Below are 14,974 nucleotides of genomic sequence, written 5' to 3' on the forward strand. Positions count from 1 at the left end.
TGGTGACTTGAGATTTTATTAAAACCATCCTTGCCCTTAGACTGCCCATTTACGCTTTTCCTCCTTATGAGGGAAGTGCCCTTTTGTCCCCGAAAGCTGAGTTTTGACTGATGGCGATATGACTGATGTCCCGAAGACGAAGACTGAACCTGTGCGCTGACCTAATCTTTGGAGGGTAATTATGACAATGCATTTGTAATTTGTCCGTTTGCTTTTCCTTTCTAGGTACCAACTGCTTGCTTTTGACAGAGACCTTAGCTAGATGTTTCCAAATTAGTGTTCTAAATTGTTTTGCATGAAGCCCACCATGCTAATGCCAATCAGTGGTTAGGACAGGTGTTCACCAAAACTGACGCAAATAGACAAACGACAGAGACTATGCTTTGTTGAACTGACACGATATTGACACTCTGTCAATCTTGGTCTATGTACCAAGTTATGTTATGTTATGTTCTAATGTTTGCGATTCTCGCTTTAATGAAATCTTATGAAAGTTGCCATATCGTGACTATGCTATTATGTTTCTTGGTGTTGAGATTAACAGAATTGCTGCTAGATTGTAATTAATAGGGAATAAAATTCATAAAATTCTACTAAACTGGTGTGGTTATTCATGGCTGAAAGGTCATGGTAGCGTTTTGAATTGATTAATGACTTTGACTAAAGTGAAATGCATTGTCGTGATAAATATTGATGACATTATTAATGTATTGATTGATATATTGATTAGCTATCTCGTCCCATCCTAGGTGTCTCTCAACTGGGTCAAACGATTCAACACCAACCATCCCCAGATTTCACGATGTGGCTGACAGAGGGATATACTTTACATAAGAACATAATGGGGCAGCGGAGGCATCCTTTAAAAACTGGAAGTTGAGAAGTATTTCGTTGTATCCAATGAGCGCTCCACGCAAAAATATACAACAAATATAATGCTTCTGTAATTCAAGTGCGCGCTAATTGGTCATTTCCTTTTTTACAACCCTGAAACTGTAAAGAAAATGGGAGTTGCCTAAACAAAATTAGAAAATGTATGATGCATTGGCCGGGAATCGAACCCGGGCCTCCCGCGTGGCAGGCGAGAATTCTACCACTGAACCACCAATGCTTACTAGAGAGTGGCACACTGTATGTATATATATATAGTGTAGCACAGACGGCTGGAAGCAGTTTATACATTGTAGGCGTTGTGTTTTAAGTACCAGAAACACCTGCCACATGTCCCTTCACACTGTACATTCCCCTGAGAACCTTTGCTGGGTCTCTACAGCACGAGGGTGCTTCATGGCCATCAGTATTTAGGGGTTATCCTTCACCGCCAAGAACGCCCTTATAGAGCAAGGGAAAGGAACAACAGCAGCAACAGTCACAACATCTAAATAGCCGACTACAGCACAGCCTGATGCGTGTCAGAGCTCTAGAGAAAACAAAGAGCTCCGGGAGCACGCGGGCCCCGTGACCTGTTAATGCTGCGGGTGCACTGCCATCAGGACCGTGCACCAACTATCGCTCTTTGTTATCACTCACCAGGCGGCACATGGGCCACTCTTCCTTAACTGCATTTAGGATCTATGTAAAACCTGTTAGGGTCCTAAGAGTGCAGCGGTTATGAGTATTTAACAATATCTTTATCTTCTTCAGAAAAAAATAACCCGCTGTGGTATTATGTAGGTACTGTGTTTTGCAATGTTTCGTTTGTGTTACCTACGAGCTCTCAAGGATGGAAGTCATTTTTTATGAAAAACACAGAGAGGAATATTATCCATCGATTGAGTGCCTGTTGAGATTGCCGGCCCATTTTGGAATTTTTTTGCTCTTATTGCAGTGTCTGGTTAACGAAAAGTTGTGATGCTGATGTGGAAGATTTAGACCTAACAACAGTTTGGCAATCAGTGTTTTCGTTCTCTCTTTGTTATTGTTGCTGATATTTCATTCTAACACTTTGTGCTGACATGACTTCTCCTAGATGTAAAGGAGATTCTCATGGACTCCCTTGATAACTGAATGGCATCGTGTTGTCAGTTCTTGTTCAGTCCTTAAAACTGAGCAGACTAGATTACTGTAAATTACTTTAAAGGGGTCTTTCCAGCAAAATGATCAAAAAGCTTCAGTTTATACAAAATGTTCCTGCTCGTCTGATGTATATTGTGCCAGAATGTACACATGTAACGCCACTGCTTCAGTCTTTACATTGGTTACCCTTCTCTGAGGACCTTTCTCCATTTCTTATATTGCCCTATTCTCTACCTAATCCACGATGACTGTTTGGGGTTTATGAACCCACCTACACTCTTAAATCTAACTCCTTTTTAGTATTCGTCCCCATTTTTAAAAAAAATCACGGCTAGTAGGTTGAGCTTTTTCTAAAACCACTGCCTCCAAGTGGAAACATTTTCCCTTCAATTTATGTTCTCAAACCAGTCCACCTTTACTTTGTAAACTTTTGGAAGCCCATTGTAAGAGGCTGGACTGGCTTGTAGTGAGTACCAAGGGGTACTTGCACCTTGCACCAGGCCCAGTTATCCCTTATTAGTGTATAGGGTGTCTAGCAGCTTAGGCTGATAGATAATGGTAGCTTAGCAGAGCAGCTTAGGCTGAACTAGGAGACGTGTGAAGCTACTACAGTACCACTTAGTGTCATATGCACAATATCATAAGAAAACACAATACACAGTTATACTAAAAATAAAGGTACTTTATTTTTATGACAATATGCCAAAGTATCTTAGAGTGTACCCTCAGTGAGAGGATAGGAAATATACACAAGATATATATACACAATAGCAAAAATATGCAGTATATTCTTAGAAAACAGTGCAAACAATGTATAGTTACAATAGGATGCAATGGGGAAACATAGGGATAGGGGCAACACAAACCATATACTCCAAAAGTGGAATTCGAACCACGAATGGACCCCAAACCTATGTGACCTTGTAGAGGGTCGCTGGGACTATTAGAAAATAGTGAGAGTTAGAAAAATAACCCTCCCCAAGACCCTGAAAAGTGAGTGCAAAGTGCACTAAAGTTCCCCTAAGGACAAAATAGTCGTGTTAGAGGAATAATGCAGGAAAGACACAAACCAGCAATGCAACAACTGTGGATTTCCAATCTAGGGTACCTGTGGAACAAGGGGACCAAGTCCAAAAGTCACAAGCAAGTCGGAGATGGGCAGATGCCCAGGAAATGCCAGCTGCGGGTGCAAAGAAGCTTCGACTGGACAGAAGAAGCTGAGGTTTCTGCAGGAACGAAAAGGGCTAGAGACTTTCCCTTTGGTGGACGGATCCCTCTCGCCTTGGAAAGTCGTGCAGAAGTGTTTTCCCGCCGAAAGAATGCCAACAAGCCTTGCTAGCCGCAAATCGTGCGTTTGGCGTTTCTGGACGCTGCTGGGGCCCAGGAGGGACCAGGAGGTCGCAAATTGGACCTGAAGAGAGAGGGGACGTCGAGCAAGACAAAGAGCCCTCACTGAAGCAGGTAGCACCCGGAGAAGTGCCGGAAACAGGCACTACAAGGATGCGTGAAACGGTGCTCGCCGAAGTTGCACAAAGGAGTCCCACGTCGCCGGAGACCAACTTAGAAAGTCGTGCAATGCAGGTTAGAGTGCCGTGGACCCAGGCTTGGCTGTGCACGAAGGATTTCCGCCGGAAGTACACAGGGGCCGGAGTAGCTGCAAAGTCGCGGTTCCCAGCAATGCAGCCCAGCGAGGTGAGGCAAGGACTTACCTCCACCAAACTTGGGCTGAAGAGTCACTGGACTGTGGGGGTCACTTGGACAGAGTCGCTGGATTCGAGGGACCTCGCTCGTCGTGCTGAGAGGAGACCCAAGGGACCGGTACTGCAGCTTTTTGGTGCCTGCGGTTGCAGGGGGAAGATTCCGTCGACCCACGGGAGATTTCTTCGGAGCTTCTGGTGCAGAGAGGAGGCAGGCTACCCCCACAGCATGCACAAGCAGGAAAACAGTCGAGAAGGCGGCAGGATCAGCGTTACAGAGTTGCAGTAGTCGTCTTTGCTACTATGTTGCAGGTTTGCAGGCTTCCAGCGCGGTCAGCAGTCGTTTCCTTATCAGAAGGTGAAGAGAGAGATGCAGAGGAACTCGGATGAGCTCTTGCATTCGTTATCTAAAGTTTCCCCAGAGACAGAGACCCTAAATAGCCAGAAAAGAGGGTTTGGCTACCTAGGAGAGAGGATAGGCTACTAACACCTGAAGGAGCCTATCAGCAGGAGTCTCTGACGTCACCTGGTGGCACTGGGCACTCAGAGCAGTCCAGTGTGCCAGCAGCACCTCTGTTTCCAAGATGGCAGAGGTCTGGAGCACACTGGAGGAGCTCTGGACACCTCCCAGGGGAGGTGCAGGTCAGGGGAATGGTCACTCCCCTTTCCTTTGTCCAGTTTCGCGCCAGAGCAGGGGCTAAGGGGTCCCTGAACCGGTGTAGACTGGCTTATGCAGAATTGGGCACATCTGTGCCCAACAAAGCATTTCCAGAGGCTGGGGGAGGCTACTCCTCCCCTGCCTTCACACCATTTTCCAAAGGGAGAGGGTGTCACACCCTCTCTCAGAGGAAGTTCTTTGTTCTGCCATCCTGGGCCAGGCCTGGCTGGACCCCAGGAGGGCAGCTGCCTGTCTGAGGGGTTGGCAGCAGCAGCAGCTGCAGTGAAACCCCAGGAAGGGCAGTTTGGCAGTACCAGGGTCTGTGCTACAGACCACTGGGATCATGGGATTGTGCCAACTATGCCAGGATGGTATAGAGGGGGCAATTCCATGATCATAGACATGTTACATGGCCATATTCGGAGTTACCATGGTGAAGCTACATATAGGTAGTGACCTATATGTAGTGCACGCGTGTAATGGTGTCCCCGCACTCACAAAGTTCAGGGAATTGGCTCTGAACAATGTGGGGGCACCTTGGCTAGTGCCAGGGTGCCCTCACACTAAGTAACTTTGCACCTAACCTTTACCAGGTAAAGGTTAGACATATAGGTGACTTATAAGTTACTTAAGTGCAGTGTAAAATGGCTGTGAAATAACGTGGACGTTATTTCACTCAGGCTGCAGTGGCAGGCCTGTGTAAGAATTGTCAGAGCTCCCTATGGGTGGCAAAAGAAATGCTGCAGCCCATAGGGATCTCCTGGAACCCCAATACCCTGGGTACCTCAGTACCATATACTAGGGAATTATAAGGGTGTTCCAGTAAGCCAATGTAAATTGGTATAAATGGTCACTAGCCTGTTAGTGACAATTTGGAAAGAAATGAGAGAGCATAACCACTGAGGTTCTGATTAGCAGAGCCTCAGTGAGACAGTTAGTCACTACACAGGTAACACATTCAGGCACACTTATGAGCACTGGGGCCCTGGGTTACCAGGGTCCCAGTGACACATACAACTAAAACAACATATATACAGTGAAAAATGGGGGTAACATGCCAGGCAAGATGGTACTTTCCTACACAACCCCCCCCAAACGAAGGACAATAAGACTAGCCATTACCTGATGAGTCTTCATTGTCTAAGTGGAAATATCTGGAGAGTCCATCTGCATTGGAGTGGCTACTCCCAGGTCTATGTTCCACTGTATAGTCCATTCCCTGTAGGGATATGGACCACCTCAACAATTTAGGATTTTCACCTTTCATTTGTTTTAGCCAAAGTAGAGGTTTGTGGTCTGTCTGAACAATGAAGTGAGTGCCAAACAGGTATGGCCTCAACTTCTTCAGAGCCCAGACCACAGCAAAGGCCTCCCTCTCAATGGCAGACCAACGCTTTTCTCTAGGGGTCAACCTTCTACTAATAAAAGCAACAGGTTGATCCTGGCCCTCAGAATTAAGTTGTGATAGGACTGCCCCTACTCCTAATTCAGATGCATCAGTTTGGACATAGAATTTTTTAGAGTAACAAGGGCTTTTCAGGACAGGTGCAGAGCACATGGCCTGCTTCAGCTCCTCAAAAGCTTTCTGACAGTTTGCTGTCCATAATACCTTTTTAGGCATTTTCTTGGATGTGAGGTCATTAAGAGGGGCTGCAATGGAGCCATAGTTCTTAATGAACCTCCTGTAATACCCAGTGAGGCCTAGGAAGGCTCTCACCTGAGTCTGAGTGGTAGGGGGAACCCAATCAATAATAGTTTGGATTTTCCCCTGAAGTGGTGCAATCTGTTCCCCACCAACAAGGTGTCCCAGATAAACCACCTTACCCTGCCCTATCTGGCACTTTGAAGCCTTGATAGTGAGGCCTGCCTTTTGCAGGGCCTCCAAAACTTTCCATAGGTGGACCAGGTGATCATCCCAGCTGGAGCTAAAGACAGCTATATCGTCCAAATATGCTGCACTGAAAGCTTCCAGCCCTTGCAGGACTGTGTTCACCAACCTCTGAAAAGTGGCAGGTGCATTTTTCAAACCAAAAGGCATTACAGTAAACTGGTAATGTCCTCCAATGGTAGAAAATGCAGTCTTAGGTTTAGCATCTTCTGATAATTTGATCTGCCAATACCCTGCAGTCAAATCAAAAGTGCTTAGATACTTGGCAGATGCCAGTGTATCTATAAGCTCATCTGCCCTGGGTATAGGGTGAGCATCAGTTTTGGTTACCAAGTTGAGACCTCTATAGTCTACACAAAACCTCATTTCCTTCTTTCCATCTTTAGAATTGGGTTTTGGTACCAGTACCACAGGAGAAGCCCATGGACTGTCAGAGTGCTCAACCACTCCTAGTTCCAACATTTTCTGAACTTCTTGCTTTATGCAGTCCCTGACATGGTCAGGCTGCCTATAGATCTTACTTTTGACAGGTAAACTGTCTCCAGTATCTATAGTGTGCTCACACCAAGAAGTGGTGCCTGGCACAGTAGAGAAGAGTTCTGAAAATTGTCCTAGGAGATTTATGCAATTATCTTTCTGCTCAGCAGTAAGACAATCAGCCAAAACTACACCTTCCACAAGAGCATCTTGTTCTGTGGAAGAGAAGAGATCAGGTAGAGGATCACTGTCTTCTTCCTGTCCCTCATCAGTTGCCATGAGCAGGGTGAGATCAGCCCTGTCATAGTAGGGTTTCAGGCGGTTGACATGGAGCACCCTAAGGGGACTCCTGGCAGTGCCTAAGTCAACCAAGTAGGTGACTTCACCCTTCTTTTCAACAATTGTGTGGGGTCCACTCCATTTATCTTGGAGTGCTCTTGGGGCCACAGGCTCCAAGACCCACACTTTCTGCCCTGGTTGGTACTGAACCAAAACAGCCTTCTGATCATGCCATTGCTTCTGGAGCTCTTGGCTGGCCTGAAGGTTTTTACTGGCCTTTTTCATGTACTCAGCCATCCTTGATCTGAGGCCAAGTACATAATCCACAATATCCTGCTTAGGAGCTTTTAAAGGTTGTTCCCAACCCTCCTTTACAAGTGTGAGTGGACCCCTAACAGGGTGTCCAAAAAGAAGTTCAAAGGGGCTGAAGCCCACTCCTTTCTGGGGTACCTCCCTGTAGGCAAAAAGGAGGCATGGTAGAAGGATATCCCATCTCCTGCGGAGTTTTTCAGGGTGTCCCATAATCATGCCTTTGAGAGTTTTATTAAATCTCTCCACCAGTCCATTTGTTTGTGGATGATAGGGTGTTGTGAACTTGTACGTTACACCACACTCCTTCCACATGGCCTTTAAGTATGCAGACATGAAATTGCTTCCTCTGTCTGATACTACTTCCTTTGGGAAGCCCACCCTGGAAAATATTCCCAGGAGGGCCTTTGCCACTGCAGGAGCTGTAGTGGTCCTTAAAGGAATTGCTTCAGGGTATCTTGTGGCATGGTCCACTACCACCAAGATAAACCTATTGCCTGAAGCAGTAGGAGGGTCAAGGGGGCCAACTATGTCAACCCCTACCCTTTCAAAGGGAACCCCAACCACAGGCAGTGGGATAAGGGGTGCCTTTGGAGTGCCACCTGTCTTGCCACTGGCTTGACAGGTTTCACAGGACTTACAAAATTCCTTTGTGTCCTCAGACATCCTAGGCCAATGAAACAATGGAACCAATCTGTCCCAAGTTTTCATTTGACCCAGGTGCCCAGCTAGGGGAATGTCATGTGCCAGTGTTAGGAGGAACTTTCTGTACTCCTGAGGAATCACTAATCTCCTGGCAGCTCCAGGTTTAGGATCCCTATGCTCAGTGTACAAGAGGTTGTCCTCCCAGTAAACTCTGTGAGAGTCACTGACATCCCCATTAGCCTGTTTGACAGCTTGCTGTCTGAGACCCTCTAATGTGGGACAGGTTTGCTGTGCCACACTCAGCTCCTCCCTGGCAGGCCCCCCTTCACCCAAAAGCTCAGCAGTGTCTGCTTCCAGCTCCTCTGGTGTAGGTTCTGCACAGGGAGGGAATTCTTCTTCCTCAGAAGTAGAATCCACTGTAGAGGGAGGGATAGTAGGAAGTGGTTTGCTTCTACTAGCCCTAGCTTTAGGGAGCACTTGGTCCATTGTTCCAGGATCCAAGCTTCCCTGTCCTTTTTGCTTTTTGGCCTGAGCCCTTGTCAAAGCAAAAATATGCCCTGGGATGCCCAGCATTTCTGCATGGGCCTCCAACTCCACATCTGACCAAGCTGATGTCTCCAAATCATTCCCTAATAGACAGTCTACAGGTAAATCTGAAGCTACCACAACTTTCTTTGGACCAGTTACCCCCCCCCCAGTTGAGATTTACAACAGCCATGGGGTGGCTTTGTGTTATGTTGTGAGCATCGGTTAGTTGGTACTGGTGTCCAAGTATGTGTTGTTCAGGGTGCACCAGTTTCTCAATCACCATTGTGACACTGGCACCTGTGTCCCTGTAGGCCTGGACCTCAACACCATTTATTAGGGTTAGTTGCTTCTACTTCTCCAAGTTATGGGGGCAAGCAACCAAAGTGGCTAAATCAATAGCCCCTTCAGAGACTAAAGTAGCCTCTGTGGTCTCCCTAATTAGACCAACCCCAACTAAATTACCAAAAGTGAGCCCAGCTACTCCCTTGGATTGGCTATTAGTAGGTTTGCTCCCAACACCACTGCTATTAGTAGGGACACTAGGTGTAGCAGTAGGGGTTGTAGTGGTAGGAGCTGTGGTGCCTTTCTTTGGACAACTGGGATCTGTTGTCCAATGGCCTTTTATTTTACATAAATAGCACCATGGTTTCTTTTCCTTGTTCTAATTAAAGGAGGATTTGGACCCACCACCCCCACCAGAGTGTTTTTGTGGGCCTGATGAAGACTCATTTTTAGATTTGTCCCCACCCTTGTCAGAAGACTTACCATCCTTCTTTTTGTTGCCATCTTTGTCACCCCCTGTATGAACTTTTCTGTTCACTCTTGTTCTGACCCATTTGTCTGCCTTCTTTCCCAATTCTTGGGGAGAGGTCAGATCAGAGTCCACCAAGTACTGGTGCAACAAATCAGACACACAATTATTAAGAATATGCTCTCTCAGGATTAAGTTATACAGGCTGTCATAATCAGTAACTTTACTGCCATGTAACCACCCCTCCAAGGCCTTCACTGAATGGTCAATGAAATCAACCCAGTCTTGTGAAGACTCCTTTTTGGTCTCTCTGAACTTTATCCTGTACTGTTCAGTGGTTAAGCCATAACCATCCAGGAGTGCATTCTTAAGAACTTGGAAATTATTAGCATCATTTTCTTTCACAGTAAGGAGCCTATCCCTACCTTTTCCACTAAATGATAGCCATAGGATAGCAGCCCACTGCCTTTGAGGGACATCCTGTACAACACAGGCCCTCTCAAGTGCAGCAAACCACTTGTTAATGTCATCCCCCTCCTTATAAGGGGGAACTATCTTGTGCAGATTCCTGGAATCATGCTCTTTTGCAGGATGACTATGGGGAATACTGCTGCTGCCACCATGGGTTTCTAAACCCAACTTCTGTCTTTCCTTCTCTAATTCAAAAGACTGTCTATCCAAATCCAGCTGTTGCTTTTTAAGCTTCAGTCTGGTTTTTTCCACCCTCAACTTATTGAGTTCCCTCTCTAACATTCTGTCATCAGGGTTGGTGGGAGGGACATTTCTAGAAACAGAGCTATGATGGGAATGAACAGAAGGAGACCTGTCCCTTACAGGAGCCACCCTAACAGCTTGGTTTACAGAAACATTACTACCAGTATGGTGAGAATATATGCTTTTGCTATGATGTGAGACAACACTATTTCTCTGGTGTGGCTCATCATCATTACCATCTATGCTAGACTGTCTAGTAATGGGCAGGCTAGGAAGTTTCTTTCCTGAATCTTTTCCTGGGGGAGTCCCTGAATCAGATTGAGAACTATTAGGTACTTTTTCAACAGATGGGGCACCTATGGCCTTATCCTGTTCTCTAAGCATGTTAAGTAACAGTTCCAAGGAAGGATTTTTCCCTACACTCAAACCTCTCTCTATACAGAGACTCCTTGCTCTTTTCCAGCTAAGGTTGTCATATGCAAGTTTGGACAGATCAACACTTTGGCCTGTGCCAGACATTTTTTAGAGAGAGTTAAAGTGATAGAAAAAGAGAAAAAAGTTTTCCGAACTTTTTGGAAAGACAGAAAAAACTTTTTAAACTTTTAAGAACTTTTTGAAAGTTTAGAAGTACTTTTCAGCACTTAGAAAAGAGTGAAAAGAGGAAATGCAAAACTTTTTGGCTATGTGTATATACACTGACCTTGTTTTGTATATTTTTCTCTTATGAAAAGTACAATGACAAGAGTGGTAAGTAGTCTCAAGCACTTATCCCACCACTGCACAACCAATGTAAGAGGCTGGACTGGCTTGTAGTGAGTACCAAGGGGTACTTGCACCTTGCACCAGGCCCAGTTATCCCTTATTAGTGTATAGGGTGTCTAGCAGCTTAGGCTGATAGATAATGGTAGCTTAGCAGAGCAGCTTAGGCTGAACTAGGAGACGTGTGAAGCTACTACAGTACCACTTAGTGTCATATGCACAATATCATAAGAAAACACAATGCACAGTTATACTAAAAATAAAGGTACTTTATTTTTATGACAATATGCCAAAGTATCTTAGAGTGTACCCTCAGTGAGAGGATAGGAAATATACACAAGATATATATACACAATAGCAAAAATATGCAGTATAGTCTTAGAAAACAGTGCAAACAATGTATAGTTACAATAGGATGCAATGGGGAAACATAGGGATAGGGGCAACACAAACCATATACTCCAAAAGTGGAATGCGAACCACGAATGGACCCCAAACCTATGTGACCTTGTAGAGGGTCGCTGGGACTATTAGAAAATAGTGAGAGTTAGAAAAATAACCCTCCCCAAGACCCTGAAAAGTGAGTGCAAAGTGCACTAAAGTTCCCCTAAGGACAAAATAGTCGTGTTAGAGGAATAATGCAGGAAAGACACAAACCAGCAATGCAACAACTGTGGATTTCCAATCTAGGGTACCTGTGGAACAAGGGGACCAAGTCCAAAAGTCACAAGCAAGTCGGAGATGGGCAGATGCCCAGGAAATGCCAGCTGCGGGTGCAAAGAAGCTTCGACTGGACAGAAGAAGCTGAGGTTTCTGCAAGAACGAAAAGGGCTAGAGACTTTCCCTTTGGTGGACGAATCTCTCTCGCCTTGGAGAGTCGTGCAGACGTGTTTTCCCGCCGAAAGAACGCCAACAAACCTTGCTAGCCGCAAATCGTGCGTTTGGCGTTTTTGGACGCTGCTGGGGCCCAGGAGGGACCAGGAGGTCGCAAATTGGACCTGAAGAGAGAGGGGATGTCAAGCAAGACAAAGAGCCCTCACTGAAGCAGGTAGCACCCGGAGAAGTGCTGGAAACAGGCACTACAAGGATGCATGAAACGGTGCTCGCCGAAGTTGCACAAAGGAGTCCCACGTCGCCGGAGACCAACTTAGAAAGTCGTGCAATGCAGGTTAGAGTGCCGTGGACCCAGGCTTGGCTGTGCACGAAGGATTTCTGCCAGAAATACACAGGGGCCGGAGTAGCTGCAAAGTCGCGGTTCCCAGCAATGCAGCCCAGCGAGGTGAGGCAAGGACTTACCTCCACCAAACTTGGGCTGAAGAGTCACTGGACTGTGGGGGTCACTTGGACAGAGTCGCTGGATTCGAGGGACCTCGCTCGTCGTGCTGAGAGGAGACCCAAGGGACCGGTACTGCAGCTTTTTGGTGCCTGCGGTTGCAGGGGGAAGATTCCGTCGACCCACGGGAGATTTCTTCGGAGCTTCTGATGCAGAGAGGAGGCAGGCTACCCCCACAGCATGCACAAGCAGGAAAACAGTCAAGAAGGCGGCAGGATCAGCGTTACAGAGTTGCAGTAGTCGTCTTTGCTACTATGTTTCAGGTTTGCAGGCTTCCAGCGCGGTCAGCAGTCGTTTCCTTATCAGAAGGTGAAGAGAGAGATGCAGAGGAACTCGGATGAGCTCTTGCATTCGTTATCTAAAGTTTCCCCAGAGACAGAGACCCTAAATAGCCAGAAAAGAGGGTTTGGCTACCTAGGAGATAGGATAGGCTACTAACACCTGAAGGAGCCTATCAGCAGGAGTCTCTGACGTCACCTGGTGGCACTGGCCACTCAGAGCAGTCCAGTGTGCCAGCAGCACCTCTGTTTCCAAGATGGCAGAGGTCTGGAGCACAGGGGAGTGGTCACTCCCCTTTCCTTTGTCCAGTTTCGCGCCAGAGCAGGGGCTAAGGGGTCCCTGAACCGGTGTAGACTGGCTTATGCAGAATTGGGCACATCTGTGCTCAACAAAGCATTTCCAGAGGCTGGGGGAGGCTACTCCTCCCCTGCCTTCACACCATTTTCCAAAGGGAGAGGGTGTCACACCCTCTCTCAGAGGAAGTTCTTTGTTCCGCCATCCTGGGCCAGGCCTGGCTGGACCCCAGGAGGGCAGCTGCCTGTCTGAGGGGTTGGCAGCAGCAGCAGCTGCAGTGAAACCCCAGGAAGGGCAGTTTGGCAGTACCAGGGTCTGTGCTACAGACCACTGGGATCATGGGATTGTGCCAACTATGCCAGGATGGTATAGAGGGGGCAATTCCATGATCATAGACATGTTACATGGCCACATTCGGAGTTACCATGGTGAAGCTACATATAGGTAGTGACCTATATGTAGTGCACGCGTGTAATGGTGTCCCCGCACTCACAAAGTTCAGGGAATTGGCTCTGAACAATGTGGGGGCACCTTGGCTAGTGCCAGGGTGCCCTCACACTAAGTAACTTTGCACCTAACCTTTACCAGGTAAAGGTTAGACATATAGGTGACTTATAAGTTACTTAAGTGCAGTGTAAAATGGCTGTGAAATAACGAGGACGTTATTTCACTCAGGCTGCAGTGGCAGGCCTGTGTAAGAATTGTCAGAGCTCCCTATGGGTGGCAAAAGAAATGCTGCAGCCCATAGGGATCTCCTGGAACCCCAATACCCTGGGTACCTCAGTACCATATACTAGGGAATTATAAGGGTGTTCCAGTAAGCCAATGTAAATTGGTATAAATGGTCACTAGCCTGTTAGTGACAATTTGGAAAGAAATGAGAGAGCATAACCACTGAGGTTCTGATTAGCAGAGCCTCAGTGAGACAGTTAGTCACTACACAGGTAACACATTCAGGCACACTTATGAGCACTGGGGCCCTGGGTTACCAGGGTCCCAGTGACACATACAACTAAAACAACATATATACAGTGAAAAATGGGGGTAACATGCCAGGCAAGATGGTACTTTCCTACACCCATCTTTAGTCTTTGTAATCTGATTTCACTTGCCAGTGATTAATGCTTTACTTAGCGCCAAGACACCTTTGGGTAATGGCGCACTCTATGAATAAATTGGCATAACAATTTGGAACATTTCCAGTGTAGAAAAATCCACTGCCTCCAAGAAAAACCAGAAACAACATACCTCTGCCACCAGTGAACCAGACACTCCCGTCACACTGGCTAATTCCTCAACACCACCCACATACCTCCAGCCTTCTGATCTGTTTTCGACTTGCTCACACACACTGTCTGTGCCTCTACTTCCACCTGTCTCACATAGTCCCCCTTTCCTGCACCCAATATCTGACACCCAAAGAACCCAAAAAGCACCAAACCATTGCCATAGAGAATAGCATCACTTCTCCTTCATCAATACAAATGTCAGTCATCACTTGAAAAACCTGCTGTATTCCGCTCCAGAGAGGGAAGCTCCGATGAAGCCTCGCACTGAAAAGACGACTCCTGAGAGAATCACGGAACTCCAGCTGAACCAGGAACACCTGCTGTAACCACTGCAATGCCAGTGGCCTCCTAACTCTCTCCCCCATTGTTTTGCTCACTCATCTCCCCAGTCATTGACTCATTGCCCCACAACAACCCCTCATAACAGTCAAATGCTGCACACCTCATCCGGCAACTGCCTCCTCGCTCCTGATGTCAGAAACTCAACCTATGCCTTGGAATAGCCTCTCTTCTTTTAAGCCTTTAGATAATCCTCAATCAATGCAACCTTCCTCTTCCTCCTCTTCCCTGTAGTTCTTCTGGCATTAGTGTCTTCACCTAATCTGCTTGTGGCACAAACTCACTGAATCTCTTCCACTGCAAACAAGATAATGCATCCGCAATGTCACTGCCAACTCTTGGGACATGCTTTGTTCTAAAGTTGTTATAATACAAACAATCTAAGTCAGAAACCTGCAACAATTATAACACTTTCACACTGTGAGCATCTGCCTCTTAACAACATGTACCACCTCCATATTGTCAACATCAAACAGATCCTTCTTGTTACTGAATTGATCTTCCCATAACACCAATGCCATCACTAATGGAAATAAGTTCCAAAAAGGCATTAGAACACCTTTCCTTCATCTATCCTTCCATCCAGTGTTTTGCACACCACCAAACCTGCCATAAAAAGTGGAAAAACAGTCTCCTGCTGCATCTGAATAAATCTGAATGGCACAATATGCCCTCTCACCAAACTCCTGAATGGAAATCATGTCTCAAAACTTTCTCCA

At 46.5% G+C, this 14,974-nt stretch overlaps 1 non-coding gene across 1 annotated transcript; it reads right to left on the minus strand.

Annotated features, from left to right (window-relative positions):
• Positions 1-1,040: 1,040 nt before the first annotated feature.
• Positions 1,041-1,111, minus strand: TRNAG-GCC (transfer RNA glycine (anticodon GCC)). The gene has a single exon. It is a non-coding gene; the product is annotated as a tRNA-Gly (tRNA).
• Between the last annotated feature and the right edge of the window lie 13,863 nt (positions 1,112-14,974).

Source organism: Pleurodeles waltl, chromosome 12 (assembly GCF_031143425.1).
Source record: "Pleurodeles waltl isolate 20211129_DDA chromosome 12, aPleWal1.hap1.20221129, whole genome shotgun sequence".
Lineage (NCBI taxonomy): Eukaryota > Metazoa > Chordata > Amphibia > Caudata > Salamandridae > Pleurodeles > Pleurodeles waltl.